The sequence below is a fragment of the Microtus oregoni genome, unplaced genomic scaffold (assembly GCF_018167655.1).
Source record: "Microtus oregoni isolate MIOR12 unplaced genomic scaffold, Mior012 000024F_ref0000369, whole genome shotgun sequence".
Taxonomy (NCBI): Eukaryota; Metazoa; Chordata; class Mammalia; order Rodentia; family Cricetidae; genus Microtus; species Microtus oregoni.
This window is the reverse complement of record NW_024543083.1, coordinates 36,059,743-36,075,750: the sequence shown is the minus strand read 5'-3', so window position 1 is coordinate 36,075,750 and position 16,008 is coordinate 36,059,743. Positions and strand designations below refer to the sequence as shown.

General features: G+C 42.7%; 2 protein-coding genes across 10 annotated transcripts in view; one reads left to right on the top strand and one right to left on the bottom strand.

Annotated features, from left to right (window-relative positions):
- The window catches only part of Nek1 (NIMA related kinase 1), a 554,120-nt gene extending 548,477 nt beyond the window's left edge, over positions 1-5,643 (bottom strand). For all 9 annotated transcript variants that reach the window (XR_005976286.1, XM_041673744.1, XM_041673745.1 and 6 more), the window contains exon 1: positions 5,111-5,643. The gene's annotated coding sequence lies outside the window, so the exon portion shown is untranslated. The remainder of the gene's footprint in view (positions 1-5,110) is intronic.
- Clcn3 (chloride voltage-gated channel 3) overlaps positions 5,485-16,008 on the top strand; it is an 89,388-nt gene continuing 78,864 nt past the window's right edge. The window contains exon 1 of the mRNA XM_041673747.1: positions 5,485-5,572. The gene's annotated coding sequence lies outside the window, so the exon portion shown is untranslated. The remainder of the gene's footprint in view (positions 5,573-16,008) is intronic.

Genomic DNA, 16,008 nt, shown 5'->3' with positions numbered 1-16,008 from the left:
CGCCATGCTCCCTTCATAATAAACTAACCCTATGAAACCATAAGCAAGTCCCTAGTTAAATTCGTTCCTTTGTAAGAGTTGTCTTGGTCACTGAGTCTCCACACAACACTAAGACAGAGCTAAGTCCTGGTTCTATTACTTGTCACATGACCTTAGACCAGTGGTACTCAACCTGTGGGTTGCGACCCCTTGGGCAGTTGAACTACCCTTCATAGGGGTTGCATATCAGATAGCTACATATGAGATATTTACAATATAATTCATTACAGTGGCAAAACTACAGTTGTGAAGTAGTAACAAAATAATTTTATGATTGGGGGTCACCACAGCATGAGGAACTGCACTAAAAGGTGCAGTATCAGAGCTGTTGAGAACCACTGCCTTACACTAATGCTTTCTGTATCTCAATTTATTCACCTATAAATGTGATAAACACAGTATGCACTTAAAGAATCACTGTGAGGGTAATTAAAGCAATACACCAAGAACGACCTAAGGCATGTGTCACTGTGTTCCTGTTTCTGATGGACAGGGCTACATTTCAATTCTTCTGCTTCCTGATAAATCTGAAAATTTCTTCCATGTTTATTCAACATTTGTACTTCCTGTAAACTGCCCAGTTCTACTTGCATAGTCTTTTATTAGTATGCAAAACCTTACTATTTAATGAAATATTCATCTGTCATAAAAGTAAAAACTTTATTTTTGAGACAGGTTTTTAATGTAATCCAGGCTGGTCTCAAACTAACTGTCCTCCTTTTCAGTCCTAAATGCTAGGGTACAAGTGTGTACCTCCACTCCCAGCTTAATATGAACTGGCTTGATTAGTATACCTCAAAGATTTTCCAACCAAGATAAAGTTGTTAGTAGCTTGGCTAATCCTAGTTGTCAACTTGACTATACCTGGAATCAACTAAAACCCAAGCAGCTGGGCACGCCTGTAAAGGATTTTCTTGGCTGGATCATTTGAGGTGGGAAGACCCACTCCAAATCTGCATCACTTGAGATCAGAAGACCCATCCTAAAATCTGGGCTACATCTTTGGTGACAGTCCACATAAAAGGATATAAAGGTATCAACTACCACTCCAGTACTACGCCATGCCTTCCTGCCTACTGCCACGCCATGTAGGGCAGACGCTTTGGCTCTTTACCTGCTTGCCTTCACTCCTGAGGGCAAGCTCATCTAGCCCACTGCTGAAGCACCCCTTCACTGCCATTAAAAACTTCATCTTCAGGATTGAAGACTAACCTTGTGGACGAGATTCTTTGCTTTTCCATCTGGTCACAGCCATTGTTGGGCTAGCTAGACCACAGCCTGTAAGCCACTCTAATAAACCCCCATCTATTCTGTTTCTCTAGAGAATCATGACTAATACAATAGCTTTAACACTTATAATTTTAGGATAAGTCAGAAAAAATACACTAGTTAATGAGAGCTTAAGAAAGGAAGCATGTGAAAGTCATAAAAGCAGTAATCAACACAGCCAGGGGCAAGATTTCTCTTCTGCAGAATACATAAATTCACTATTTTAGTCTGAAACTAATACTTTATTCACCCAAGATGCTCTGTTTCCATTCACAGCAAGCACATTCCAATGTATAATTCCCTTCTAGGAGGAAATGGGCTTTCAGGAAACTTAAAGTTTCTGCCACAGTTCACCACCTCATCCACCAATACTAAATTTTTAAATTTCCCATAAAAAGGTTCGATTTTCTTAAGTTACAAAATTCATAATATAGTTCTGAAAACTAAAAGTTAAAATCCAGCCTGTAGTAAAATTGATAATTATCTTATTAAATTTTGTGAAAAAAGAACCTTCCTCAACATTAATAAACATTATAATCAGATCTCATTTCAATTTCTATAACAAAAATTCTTTTAGCAACTTTAAAAGAACTAAGAATTAAAATATTATCATAAAAATCCAGCCATCAACAGTAGGATAGAGAGGAAAAGTCATTCCAAACATGGCCTACATTGAATCAACTGGCATAGTATAATGGGTATCTGGGAATCAGCCAAAACTTAATGCTATTCCCAGAACATGGAAGCTCAATGTATCATATTACTACACTACTTAGAGATGATAAACTTATCTTAGAAGACTCAATTCCATGAAATAAAATTACATTAAATAAAATAGCCACATCATGAGGTTATTTCATAACCATCATTGTTTTGTGACGTTTTTCGAAGAGAGGAGAAAACAAAATTTGTCAGTTTGGCTCTTTTTCCAAATTTAATTGCCAATTCCTTTCTAGATACTATACCAAAAAGGCAGAACCTATTAGTGTTCCTATTCTGTAATTCTATTGCCATCAACATACTGAGCTTTGTGGTTCTAATTCAGTAAAGCCAAATTTACTGCTCTTGGTAAAAAGAAAATAATTCTAATTGCCATCAAACAATGATAAACACATTGTTTATCAATGGTGTGGGAAGTCCTGTCTATGTGTTGCTTTTCTTGGTTAATAAATAAAGCTGTTTCAGACAGTGGCTTAGCAGAATAGGGCAAGGCAGGAATTCCAATTAGATAGAGGAGGAGAGAGAGGCAGAGTCAAGGAGAAGCCATAGAACTACAGCAGGAGATGCCAGAAGAAACCTTACTGGTAGGCCACAACCACATGGTGATACAAAGATTAATAGAAATGGGTTAATTTAAGATATTAGAGCTAGCTAGCAATACAATAAGCTATTAGCCAAACAGCATTGCAAATAATATAGTTTCTGTGTGATTATTTCGTGTCTGGGCGACCAGGAACAAACGAGCAGCCTCTACCAACAGGTACCTTTCTGAGCAATCAGATTCATGTTAATGAGTTTTGGAACACATGACAAGTTCTCCTTTTCTGCAGTCAATGTAAATCAGAAGGAAAACAAGCTACCTATTTCATAGTTGTTAGACTTTACAACTAATTTATTATACTAGAAAACAGTTTCAAATGAAGTGAAAGAAAAGATAATAACATATACCACCTGCATCAACTGGCTTTCTTACACAACCAGGACCATGCGCCTAATGGTGGCCCCACCCACAGTAGACTGAGCTCTCCCACACCAATCGTTAATCAAGAAAATGCTCACAGACATGTACAGGACAATCTGACTGAGGCAAGCCTTCAAGTGAGACTCCCTTTTCCAAGATATGTCTAGATTTGTATCAAGTTGGCAACAAACACATTTATAGAAGAAATAGTTCTGTAAGGACACAAAAACTAGTAATATTGCTTTTAAAAAGGGAAGTGAACAGTTGAGAATTCTTGGATCTTTTGTATTGTCTGAATTTTGAACTATAAGAATTGATTAGCTAGTCAAAATAATAAAGTTAAACTTTTAATAAGCCATGTATACTGATACAAGTAGGAAGAAACTGAGTAAATCAATTTTTTCACTTTAATTTTTAAATGTTTTAAAATGTATGTATTTAGAAAGACAGACAGACTGGGGGGGGGGACAACTTGTGGGAGTCAGTTCTTTTCTTCCACCAGGTAGGTAGGTCATGGAGACTGATCGGGCTTGGTGACAATCTTCCTGACCCTACTTGAATATCTGAACAGGAAAGGGGATACAGCTTGGCAGCAGAAGCACCTGCCTAGAATGCACCAGGCCCTGGGACTAATCCTTAACATTGAAGGAGAAAAACCTCAAACAATGTCCAAACTTTTTTACCTTAACATTTAAAGTTTTGCCACAATATCATGTTGCTTTTTAACCCCGTAGCTCTAGACAAATTAGGTATCTTCCTTTTTCTTCTAAGAACTATTACAAATAAGCAATGTTTGACACAATATTATGAACCACATGTGAAAACTGTCAGATTACATGAATTTAAAACTGCATCTCCATCAATCAGGAAAACACATACTGACTGGCAGTAAGCATAGCTGTTTCAGATATTTGATGGACAGGTTATTCCAAAGGGAAACATTAGGAATAGATGAAAACAGATGCCAAGAAATTTCCTGGTACTGCCTACAGGCAGTCTAAACACACAGTTCTTCCAAAACAATAGAAACAGCCTGAACTGTAGAAAGGGTCAATGTATCTTCTCAGAGAGGAAAATCCTTCTCTATTTTTCATAACTGAGAAAAAATTAGAAAACAAAATAGAGGATTGCTACTATTTATTTTTTACAGTATGTGTTTTCTCCTTGGTAAATATGTTCAGGCAACATTCAAGGAGATTGAGGTAGAAACTACCAACATACAAAGACAAACTTAATATGCATGAAAAGCTATTATGTCCATAATTTAGAAAAGAAAGCAGACTAGAGAGTAAAATCTGCTTGGGATACAATGCTAATGTATTATTAATATGACCTCAAAAGAACTTCTGTGGTGAAGTTCCACAGCTTTTATCAGATTTCTAACAGACTTTTTTCTGTGTAAAAACCAGTTTCCCCACAAAATAGGTTACTCGGGTTTCCCTAGAAGAGACAATTTTAACTGCAGACATCCAGATTCTCAAAACTAGAAACAAAGAACTACTCTTTGTGTTTGGCTGCAGCCCTTCATCTCTACTTACTGCATCTTAAGAAAAGCCCATCATTAGCGCTTAGACGGACTAGGGCTTTTAAGCCTTCACAAACATTTCTGATGTGATTTATGTAGGCAATAAACATATTTCTGCTTCTCGGAGGTCTTACAGGAGAGAAAAAAAAATTGATCGGGCAGATAACCTGCCTAGAAAAAATGAAGTCCTGTATCCAATCCCCAGGAACCCTCCCCAAAGTTCCACTAAATTATTTAAAGTAGTAAAAATTTGAATACTTTACACATGGAAATTGTGTCAAATCATGAAGAGAAGTGATACATTAGCTTTTAGGTTAATTAGTTAACTGTTATTCATTTTCTCATTAAAATACACAGATAACATCAAAGGCATCTAATCCATTTAAATGACTGCTTATCATCCACTAAGATTGCATTGTCATTTTATATCAAAGAACTGCTTGGAGAGACGAGTTTACATTTTAATGAGCTGAAGGTGCTTCACGTGCAAACACTTGGGAGGGCATCCATGCACTTTACAGAGCGTCCACACAAGTCTCCTGGCTCCCATGACTTCACCATCCTGCCTACCACTGCTTCCCCCACGAGAAACTCACCTCAATGACAAGGTACTTGATTCAAAATAACAGTGGCGACCATAAGCACCGGTCCAGAGGCAGCAGGGTCTTCCCCTAGGGCTTAAGGCAGCGGCACCACGGTGCACTTTGAAAAAGGCATGCTGAAAGAGAAAGCGAGTCTGTCTCCCCAGCAGCCGCTCACAGCCCTGGCACGGGTCTCCGGCTGATGCGTCAGGCTCGCCTCCGGCCGGCCAGGCACAAAGCCCGCACCACGGAGCCCGGCTCTGCGGACGACACAAACACAGCGGTTTCTGACCCCTTGGAAACGGCGGCGGCACAGGGGGAGTGCCTGGGTACCGCCCCCAACTTCACAGGGCCAGGAGGCAGGGCCGGGCGCGGAGCCGCAGCACGTGCGACTGGGGGGCTAGATGCCGCCTGCGTCCTCCCGCCTCGCCACAGTGACCATGGATTCCGGGCTGCGGGCAACTGCACCGGCTCAAGGTAGGGACGCCCCACGTAGCCGCCCCAAAATCCTGGGGCTGAGGATGGGGGAGAGAGGAACGGCCCGCGTCCCTGTCGCCGGCGTGTGACGTCAGAGCGCAGGGGCCTACTTGCAAAGGTGCTGCAGGGGAGGAGCCGGAAGGCGCGGCTTGGCCGGGCTAGCCGAACGGTGCGAACGGGGCGGTACCTGCAGCGCGGGGCGGGACTAGCGGGGATGATGGGGGCGAGGCTTTGGGGAAGGGCGGGTTACGGGACTGCGGAAGCGAGGGGCTCCGGGCACGACGCAAGTGGAGGAACTGGAGCGAAGCATCGGGGTCAGAGGGGCGGGCCTAGGGGGAGAGAGGAGGCGAGGCGGAGGGCGGAGCGAGAGGTAGGCGGATCGCTTGGAGGCGGGGAGAAGCGAGTTGGGCGGGATCGGGGAGGAGCAAAGGGACTGGGCGGGGCATCGGAAAGGGGCGGGGCCGACGGAGAGTGTTAGGGCCACTGGGGTGAGGCTTGTGAAGACTGAAGAGAAATGGTGCTAGCTGAAGGTGCGGCTAGGGGGCGGGGCGAGCGAGGAGGGGCGGAGCTTCAGGAGTTGCTGAGAACCAGAGGGAGAGTGTGATACAAAAAGGGTGGGAGAGATCCTAGTGGGAAGAAGAATGTAAAATTGGAAAGAATTAGGCTGAGTGAAGGCAGGAAGTTCACTCAGGAATCTCGGACTGAATAAAGCATATTAATAACTTTGCCACACAAAGTACACAGATACGGTACTTATATAATTTAAGCCCTCATTGCTTAACTGAGGATGCCATAAGTTGACAAATAATTTTCCTTTAACTACAAAACCTTTAAAAAGTTATTTTGAGAGACTAGAGAAACGGTTCAGTTGTAAGGACTAGGACGAGTTCGGATTCCCAGGACCCATGCTGGTTAGCTCACAACCATCTGTAATTTAACTTTAAGGGGATCCTGAAGCCTCTGGCCTCTGCAGGCACTTATGCACATATGTACACATATCTATGTGATTATAAATCAGGTATGCTTAAGTGATCTTGGGCAGTTAATTAAAGGAATCATTTAATCTTTATTTTTTTTAAGATACAAAGCTATAATTAGGTTTTCTACACCTTTACATCTACTGTGTATAACTTTTTTTTTCTGTGTATAACTTTTATACTGAAGTGGTGAACAATAGACTATTCAAATTTAGTGCAGAATTTGAAACAGGTGCGGGGAGGGGGAGGTGGCACACGCCTTTAATCCCAGCACTCGGGAGGCAGAGACAGGTGGATCTCTGTGAATTCGAGGCCAGCCTGGTCTACAAGAGCTAGTTCCAGGACAGGCTCTCAAATTACAGCGAAAGGTGCTGGAGAGATGGCTCAGAGGTTGAGAGCATTGCCTGTTCTTCCAAAGGTCCTGAGTTCTATTCCCGGCAACCGCATGGTGGCTCACAACCATCCGTAATGGAGTCTACTGCCCTCCTCTGGCCTGCAGGCATACACACACACAGACAAAATATTGTATACATAATAAATAAGTAAATAAATAAATATTTAAAAAAAATACAGCGAAACCCTATCTCACAAAAATAAAATAAAAAACAAGAAAGAATTTGAAACAGGTGAGAATACACCTAGCTAGAGTCATCTCGAGTAGCTTTACTCAATAGCCTAGTACCTTCTAGGATAACCTGGAACTGTGGAAAGTCCACACTTGAAGCAGGAAGAAGATGGCGTCTTTGTGTGCTGCCACAGTGGCTGTATGTTGTGCTTGTTTGTGTGTTGTGGGCAGACAGAGTGGAGAGAATGAACAGAGTTCGCCACAGATCTGAGGTCAGATGATTTAGATCAAAGAAACCTGCCTCCTCTTTCTGTTTTCCCATCCTTTCCCCACCCTATGCTTTCCTAGGTCCAGGAGTTTGTAATCATTTCTAACGTGGAGATAGACGTGGGATTTCTTTGCCGGGTGGTGACACAGCAAATCACTCAAGCTCTTCGGTCTCCATGAAGCTACAAAAGACTTACTTTATTGTTGTTGTTGTTGTTTTTCGTCTCATCTTTAGCCCCAGCCAGCTCCAGCCAGCAGGAATTTTGTCTATAATACAACTGTAGTTCGACAGCCATGACATTATCTAACAAAGTGACGGAAACACTGCCAACTGCTAATCTGAGCAAACTGATTTTTTTTTTTTTTTGGTTTTTCGAGACAGGGTTTCTCTGTAGCTTTGGAGCCTGTCCTGGAACTCCCTTTGTAGACCAGGCTGGCCTCGAACTCACAGAGATCCTCCTGCCTCTGCCTCCCAAGTGCTGGGATTAAAGGCCTGTGCCAACACCACCAGGTGAGCAAACTGATTTTTAATGCTTGCCTGAAGAAAGACTTGTCAGATGTGTCTGAAGATAATTCTTTAGAACAATGGTTCTCAGCATGTGGGTCATGACCCCTGGGGGAGTCAAACAACCCTTTCATAGGGGTTGCCTAAGACTGTCAGAAAACACAGATATTTACATAATGATCCACAACAGTGGCAAAATTACTGTTAGGAAGTAGCAATGAAAGTAATTTTATGGTTGTGGTCACAACATGAACTGTATTAAAGGGTCACAACATTATGAAGGTTGAGAGTCACTGCTTTAGACTCCTGGCAAGTTGAGAATATAAATTGTTAGTCTTTCTAAAAGCATGGGGCCAATATGTATATGCTTTTCTTCTACAATTTCACTTCTAGAACCATGGAGCTTCCCCTTCCCCCAAAAAAGAGATAACTTAGAAACCATAGAATTGTCTACAAAAAATTGAGTAGATTACAATGTGCTTAAACAGTGAAAAACTCAAAAGCTATTATAAAAGGTAAGCAGGATCTATTCTTACTGACATAGTACATTGGTGTACATTGGTGTATTTTTGAGAAAATATAGTGCATTACCTGGTGGTCTCCCTTTCTGGTTTATATCCCCCTGTATGTTTTATTTTGCACTGCTATTTCCTATTCTTAAGGATTCCACTGGATGTTCCTTTTAATCAAAAGTACTTTTGCACCTTGAAACAATCTAGTACTAGTCTTAAGTGTACAAAAATAAAGCTTTCAATCTCCATCCTTGGTGCTCACTTCTGTGCACAAACTAATGTAAATGGTTTCTGAACTTCACTTACATTTCTGCTCTTAAAGAATACTCATGTATTCTTGCACGGTAGTCCTGATCTTTTTTATTGATTTTTATTGAACTCTACATTTTTCTCTGCTCCCCTCCCTGTTTCTCCCCTTCCCCCTTCAATCCTTCCCCAAGGTCCCCATGCTCCCAATTTACTCAGGAGATCTTGTGGTTTTCTACTTTCTACTTCCCATATAGATTAGATCTATGTAAGTCCCATGCTCCCAATTTACTAAAGATATCTTGTCTTTTTCTACTTCCCATGTAGATTAGATCTATGTAAGTCTCTCTTAGTGTCCTCATTGTTGTCTAAGTTCTCTGGGATTGTGGTTTGTAGGCTGGCTTTCTTTGCTTTATGTTTAAAAACCACCTATGAGTGAGTACATGTGATAATTGTTTTTCTGTGTCTGAATTACCTCACTCAAAATAATGTTTTCTAGCTCCATCTATTTTCCTGCAAAATTCAAGCAGTCATTATTTTTTTTCTGCTGTGTAGTACTCCATTGTGTAAATGTACCACATTTTCCTTATCCATTCATCAATCGAGGGGCATTTAGGTTGTTTCCAGGTTCTGGATATAACAAACAAAACTGCTATGAAGATAATTGAGCACAAGTCTATGTGGCACAGGTGAGCATCCTTTGGATATATACCCAAAAGTGTTATTACTGGGTCTTGAGGAAGGTCGTTTCCTAATTTTCTGAGAAATCACCACACTGACATACAAAGGGGTTTTACCAGCTTGCACTCCCTCCAGCAATGTAGAAGTGTTCCAGTCCTAATCTTTTAAATTGAGGTGATAGAACACACATTGTATGGTATATGATACACACATTATATACAACTTGGATAAATAATTTGATTTCTGTCAATATAAGAATCCCATGACCATCAGGCTAAGGAGGTGGCTAAGCAAATAAAGTATGTGCTGTGAACATGAGGATTGGAGTTCAGATCTCTAGAACCCATGTAAAAAGACTAGATAGGCTTGTTGGTTGCCTGTACCGCAGTCATTCAGGAGACACAGACAGCAGATTCATGGGGCATGCCAGCTAGCTAACCTAGTCAGAACTAGTAATGTCCATAATCAGTGAGAGACCCTGCCTTGGTAGAGCAGAGAGCAACTGAGGAAGATAATGTCAACTTCGTGCCATCACACACACACACACACACGAACATGTACACCCCTTCTATGTGTGCCCACAGATTCAAACACACATGCCACCTGTTATGATCTGCTAGACTGGGTACCCTTTACCTTTAAGAGACAAGCCCATGCACTCCCCCCTTACACCTAGACAAGGGGATCTTCTGCCTCCTCCAGCCTGTGCTCTCTCCCTTCCCGTCCCTCTTCTGAAGAAGTGGATGCTGCCTCTCTCTCCTCTCCCTTCCCCCCTCACTTGCCCCCCTGTTCTTCTTTCCCTTCCCTTCCATAATCCATTAAGTAAACTCAATACCCAAACTCTCTCTGCATGGCATACCTGTCTGTCTCTCACCCACAATGGTCTCCCACTTGCCTGGGAAGCGCTGAGGCCTCAAGTGATGTGACCAGCTGACCCTCATGGTCTGTTGCTGCCCCTCGGGGGACTGCTACCCCTTGGGTTACCTGCCAATGGCCAAGGCCTCTGGGGACTCGCTGAGTCACCAGCCGCTGCCCCTTGTGAGACCACCATCACTGGCCTCCCCTCCCACCATATCTTTAAAAAGAATAACACCATTCACAAATCACTTGATATAGATATACTGACATCCACTTTGGTATACAGTATTTAGAGATTGCTTTTCACGGTACTCTTTTAAAAATGTTTTTAATTGAAATAGAATTGTATCACTTCCTCCACCCTTTCCTCCCTAAAACCCCTCCTATGTCTTGTTGATAGCCTCTTTAATTATATTTGTTACATATGTGTATATGTACATGTACATGTATAAGCACAAAAATATGTAAATAGAGCCTGCTGGGCCCATTGCTTGTTGTGTGTATTTGGCTTCAAGGCTGATCACTCTATGCTGAACAACCAATAAAGGGACTCATCCCTGGAAGAAGATAATTTTCCCAGCAGTCAGTTGTCTGGAGTTTGTTGTCCAGGATTAAGACCCTGCTAAAATTTCAAACCATTCTAGTGTGTCCGTTGATAATGCCATTGTTCCAGTCATTTATATAGCCGTTTCTAGGAAAGACTGCTTCATAGCCAAGTTCCTGGTATTCTGGTCCTTACAGTCTTTCCCTCCCCTTCCGACACATTTTGAGTCATGGACTTAGGTAATGTAGATGTGTTCATCGGAGTTGGGCTCCCCACACTCAGTTGACTATTGGAAGTCAGGCTACCTAGAGCAGCAATAGGACAGCTCTGGAGGCTGGAGTAGCAATGGGACAGCTCAGCCCTGGAGCAAAGGTGTCCTTTCAAGAAGCCAGGCTACCTGAAGCTGGGGTGCGGTGGGAGATGGTCTCCCCGCAGTATATAGGGATCTTGCTCCTCTCCTGGAGAGCCATTACAGCTGAGTTCTGCTCTGTTCCCTTACCAGAGCGTTCTAGCAGAGCTTTGTGCTTCTCTGGCTGAAGATGTTTCTTCTGCTAATACCCTGCTAAAGGGAAGCCGGGTGCAGAAATATAGCAATCTCCTCTGGCTCCGGCAAAATGTCGTTACTTTTCCTCCACTGGCCTTGTTAACGCCCCCCTAAGGAGCATCCTAGCAATGCTGTTCTTTTCTGCTCTTTCTTGCTGATGCCCCCTAGGGAGCATCTCAGCAAGGTTTTTCAGCTCAGTCCCCTAAGCCTTCTAATGAAGGTCATCACTTTTTTGAGAAAGAAATTTATTTGCGAAAGAGGAGTCCCAGAGAGGCTGCCTATGCCAGGGCGGGATTAATGGCAGCTCTCAACTGAAGGGTGAAAAGGCTTATATAGGTCTTCTTAGGGGCAGGGTATTCCCAGGGAGAGAGGGGATTGGCTATTTGTCCCGCTCAGGGGCTGGTTAGTTTAGCTGGCCAGGGGCAGAGATGGCTCTCACTTCATGGCCAAACTGTGTTTCTTTCACTAGTCCTTTTTAGCTTTTTGACTCTTATCTTAGGAACAGGGCGTATTTCTTTCACTGGCTCTGATTCCAGGGACAAAGTGTGTTTCTTGGACACTAGGTTCAGAGCCAGGGCACATACATGTCTTTAGTTCTGAGATCAGGGATAAAAATGTTTCTTTCCTGGCTCAGGTCTTAATACAGGGTGTGTTTCTTGGACACCAGTTTCAGAGCCAGGGCACATACATGTCTTTAGTTCTGAGATCAGGGATAAAAATGTTTCTTTCCTGGCTCAGGTCTTAATACAGGGTGTGTTTCTTTGACACTAGTTTCAGAGCCAGGGCACATACATGTCTTTAGTTCTGAGATCAGGGATAAAAATGTTTCTTTCCTGGTTCAGGTCTTAATACAGGATGTGTTTCTTTCTCTGGCTCTGGGTGCTCAGCGATTGTCGGTTTCCTGCTTCAGGTGTCCCTTTTACCCTACAGAAGCTGCATTAGAACATGGAGGAAGAACAGAAATGTAAGTGGGTGAGCTGCAAGCCACAACATTATACAGTAATTGCTCAGCCATCTTTTCATGAGAGACTTATCAGAACGAAGGGATCTGGTAAAGGCTAAACCAAAGGCCTTTGAGCGTTATTGCTTCATAAAGTGGCTGTCCTTTGCTGTAGATTTTTCACTGTAGCTAACACACTTTCTGTTACATATTTGGGGATTAATTCCCACAGTTCAGAACTGTTTAGTGAAAACAGTTTCCCACTGGCCAGGCCTTGTTCCTCTCTCCTAGGTGAGCACAGAGATCTGCCTTCCTGCAATTATCTTATCAGAAGTATTTGGTCAGAGTTTAGGGTCCAGGCAAAGAGCATCCCATCTAAGGTATTCACAGATCTCCAAGGACATAGAATTACTACCTGCCCAAGCTGCTGCTCTGGTTTTACCCTACAATGCCCATGATCAGAACGGCTGATAACAGCATAGCCCAGAACTGATAATTTAGAGGCCCGGGTCTCTTCTTCACTTAGAGCAGTAAGTCTAATTCCAGACCTAGGCCCATAGAAACCACAATATCTGGTATATGTGCTGTCTGTCTGATCAAGAGCCATCAGCTTCCTCTAGGTTGCCTAGTTACCTCACAGCCTCTATACATACTGGGAGAAAAGGAGTGGGGTGCTGATTTAAACAGTTCGGGCCCTATTCATAATTTTACTAAATAAACTCCTTAGCTCTTTACTAACCACCTAAAAATGTAGCAGAGCACACTAGCTATCCCCTCTAGAATTCCCTGATGATTTAATTCCCTTTCTTTGCATTAAGGAGTTCACTGGACATGAACTAGTCACTCCCATGGGTGTGTGTGTGTGTGTGTGTATGTGAAATCCCTTCTCTGACTTTCTATAAGGGAAAAAGAATTCTGGCCCTGGAACCTGCTGGGGCTGGGGAATTGCTGGCTTTAAGGATATACATGACTGGGAACATTTGTACAATCTAAGGACAAGGAAGAACGATGTAGAACAAGGAGAACAAGTAATGGATGCAACAGTGAGAGATGATGGGTTGAAGAGAAAAGGATAAAGAAACATGGGCAGATGATCCTATTGTGAGTAGATTTCTTACCCCTTCAGATTTCTAGCCCCCTTTAGCTATCTATGGCATCTTTAATTGAACCCTGAAACGGAGTCTTACAGGCAAAAATCTTTAAAGGCCCCCTGTATGGGTGCATGGAGACAGAACATGAGACTTGGCCTTGCTTTACAACAAATTGCTATGAAAATAATCCAGCCCTGTAAGAGAATAAAACCCTTCACAAGGGAAGAGGCTTCTTGAAACAAACACCTATTAAAGGCAATACTATGGCCACTAAGATGGCTGAGTGGGTAAAAGTGGTCACTGCACTGTAACAATGAGTTTGCGGCCTAGACCCCAGGCCAGGTGTGGTGACATGCCTGTCATCTCAGTACTCATCCTGTGAGACGGGAGGCAGTGACAGGACAGATATCCTGAACTACACAGTGCAGCAGAAACAACAGAAGAGATGTGTAACACTGTTACACAAGTCAGTATCTGTGTTCTTTTCCGTTATGTTTTAGAATTTTTATTTATTTTGAGGTAGGATCTCCCTGTCTATCCCTGGTTGGTCTAGAACTCACTATATTCGCTGTACGTAGACCAGGCTGCCCTGTGGCAACCCTCATGTCTCTGCTTCCTAAATGCTGGGATCACACATGTACACCACCAGACACTGATGAAATGCTGAGCCTTTAGCGACACAAAATGTGAGAATCATTTCATGGCTGTTTTTAAAAGTGGTTGTGTTGTGCCTGAGTCCTAGGACCCCCAAGAAGACCACCACAGAGCCACACTTCCAAATGCAAAAGAAAGGTTTCGTTTATTAAGTACAGGCTATCAAGGGTCCCCTGCCTCACAGTCTGACACAGAAGATGGAGAAGGACCCTGTCTGTTGACAGAGGTTTCTGTCCCGCCCAGTCTTGCAGCTGTTCAGCCCCAAGGAAATACACAGAGGTCTATATTAATTATAAACCAATTGGCCTAGTAGCTCAGGCTTCTTATTAATTCTTAAAACTTATATTAGTCCATGATTCTTGTCTGTGTTAGCCACATGGTTTCTTTTATGGCAAGGCAGTCACATCTTGCTTGCTCTGTGTCTGGCTTCCTCTGTGTCTGAGTGATGACCACAGACTGACCTTTTCTCTTCCCAGAATTCTGTTCTCATTGTCCCGCCTCTACTTCCTGCCTGGTCACCCTGCCTATACTTCCTGCCTTGCTACTGGCCAATAAGCATTTTATTAAACAAGTACAAGAAACAAATCTTTACAGGGTAAAACCATTGTCCCACAGCACCTGTCTATTTTTGTAAGGGGTTTATAAAGACAAAACCCACAAAGCAGTCACAAGGTTACAGTCTCAAAATACAAAATTCTTTATCCTATATCACAATTGGCTAAAGGTAAGGTAAAGCTCAACTGTTAGTTCCTGATAGGCTATTAGTCTCTAAGGGGGATAGCAACAGCCTCCCTGGTTACGCATGTCCTCCAGACATCTGCTGACCCTTTGCTAGCATAGGGGTTGACTGGAGACTTATCTGATTGGTCCATTGTTTCTCACCCAGTAGGGGAAGTTTAGGTAGTCAGCATCTTGTCAGCAGTTTTGGGTAACTTGAGTTTTCCCTTTAGCAAATACTTCCCCTAAAAGGGGGCTAGCGACCCCCAGCTTTCCTCAATGGTAGGGGTGAAGTTAGAAGTCCTACAAGGTCCCAGCATAAAAAGGAATCTTTTCTGGTCTCACAGCTGATTTATCATACAAGGCAAGATTTTGTAGAAAAGAATCATATCAAACTAGAAAATTATTTGCTACCTCTCAGGCCTCATAAGTAACCAGGCATGCAAAGCTGCTCAAGATAACTTGATTTATCTTAGGGGTAAAAAGACAAAGGACAGGAAAAGACCATTCTTGACTACTTCCTTGACACTGCTTATATCTACCTGCCTAGCCTATCCAGTATACTCTAGAACTCTGATATAATCCCTGGACTGGGATTAGAGGCGTGCCCCACAATGTCCTGGCACACCTATTTCTTATTTCGAGGGAAATCCATAGCAGGATAAGAGGAAGAATTTAGAGGAAGAGGAAACAGATGTGCTTTCTAGTGCTCTTTTGCCAGATTTTAAAAAATAAGAACTGTCACTCTCAAAGCAGGAAAACTTACCCGCAGAAGGAAAGACTTAGCCCTTTCCCAGGTCATAGGCACTATTTGTTTCTTATTGTTATCTTTCTTTCGGCCCAGCTATCAGCAAGACTGGTGAACAGGTTATACTACATCTTGAGGAAAACAACTTCCCCTGTGAGTCTTTTCCTTTTTCCTTTCTTAGAAGCCTAAGCCAACTAGTCGGCTGGTAAGGAAAGGGAAAAGTCAATTTAGACACGAATAAGGTTTGGTTATTACTGCTTAAGCTCAATTCTAACAGCAGCAAAATTCAACAAAGACAAACTGGCCTTAAGTAGATAACTTACTGCTCCACGTCTCCAAACCCTTCCAGCATAAGAGCATGTATACTAAGACCTTATGGTGTAAAAGGCTGAACTGAGTTTTCCACAGCAGGCAGGCTGTTCAGGCCCCCCAAAGACATCCATGTCTGTTTAATCCCTAGAAGCAGCCAATAAATTAGAGGACTCCCTCTACTTATCATCGAAGGCTTTGAAGATGGAGGAGTATAGTGATCTCTAATAATTACAAAGAGCACCAAGGTCGACTCTTCTCTAGCGCTTCTAGCAGAA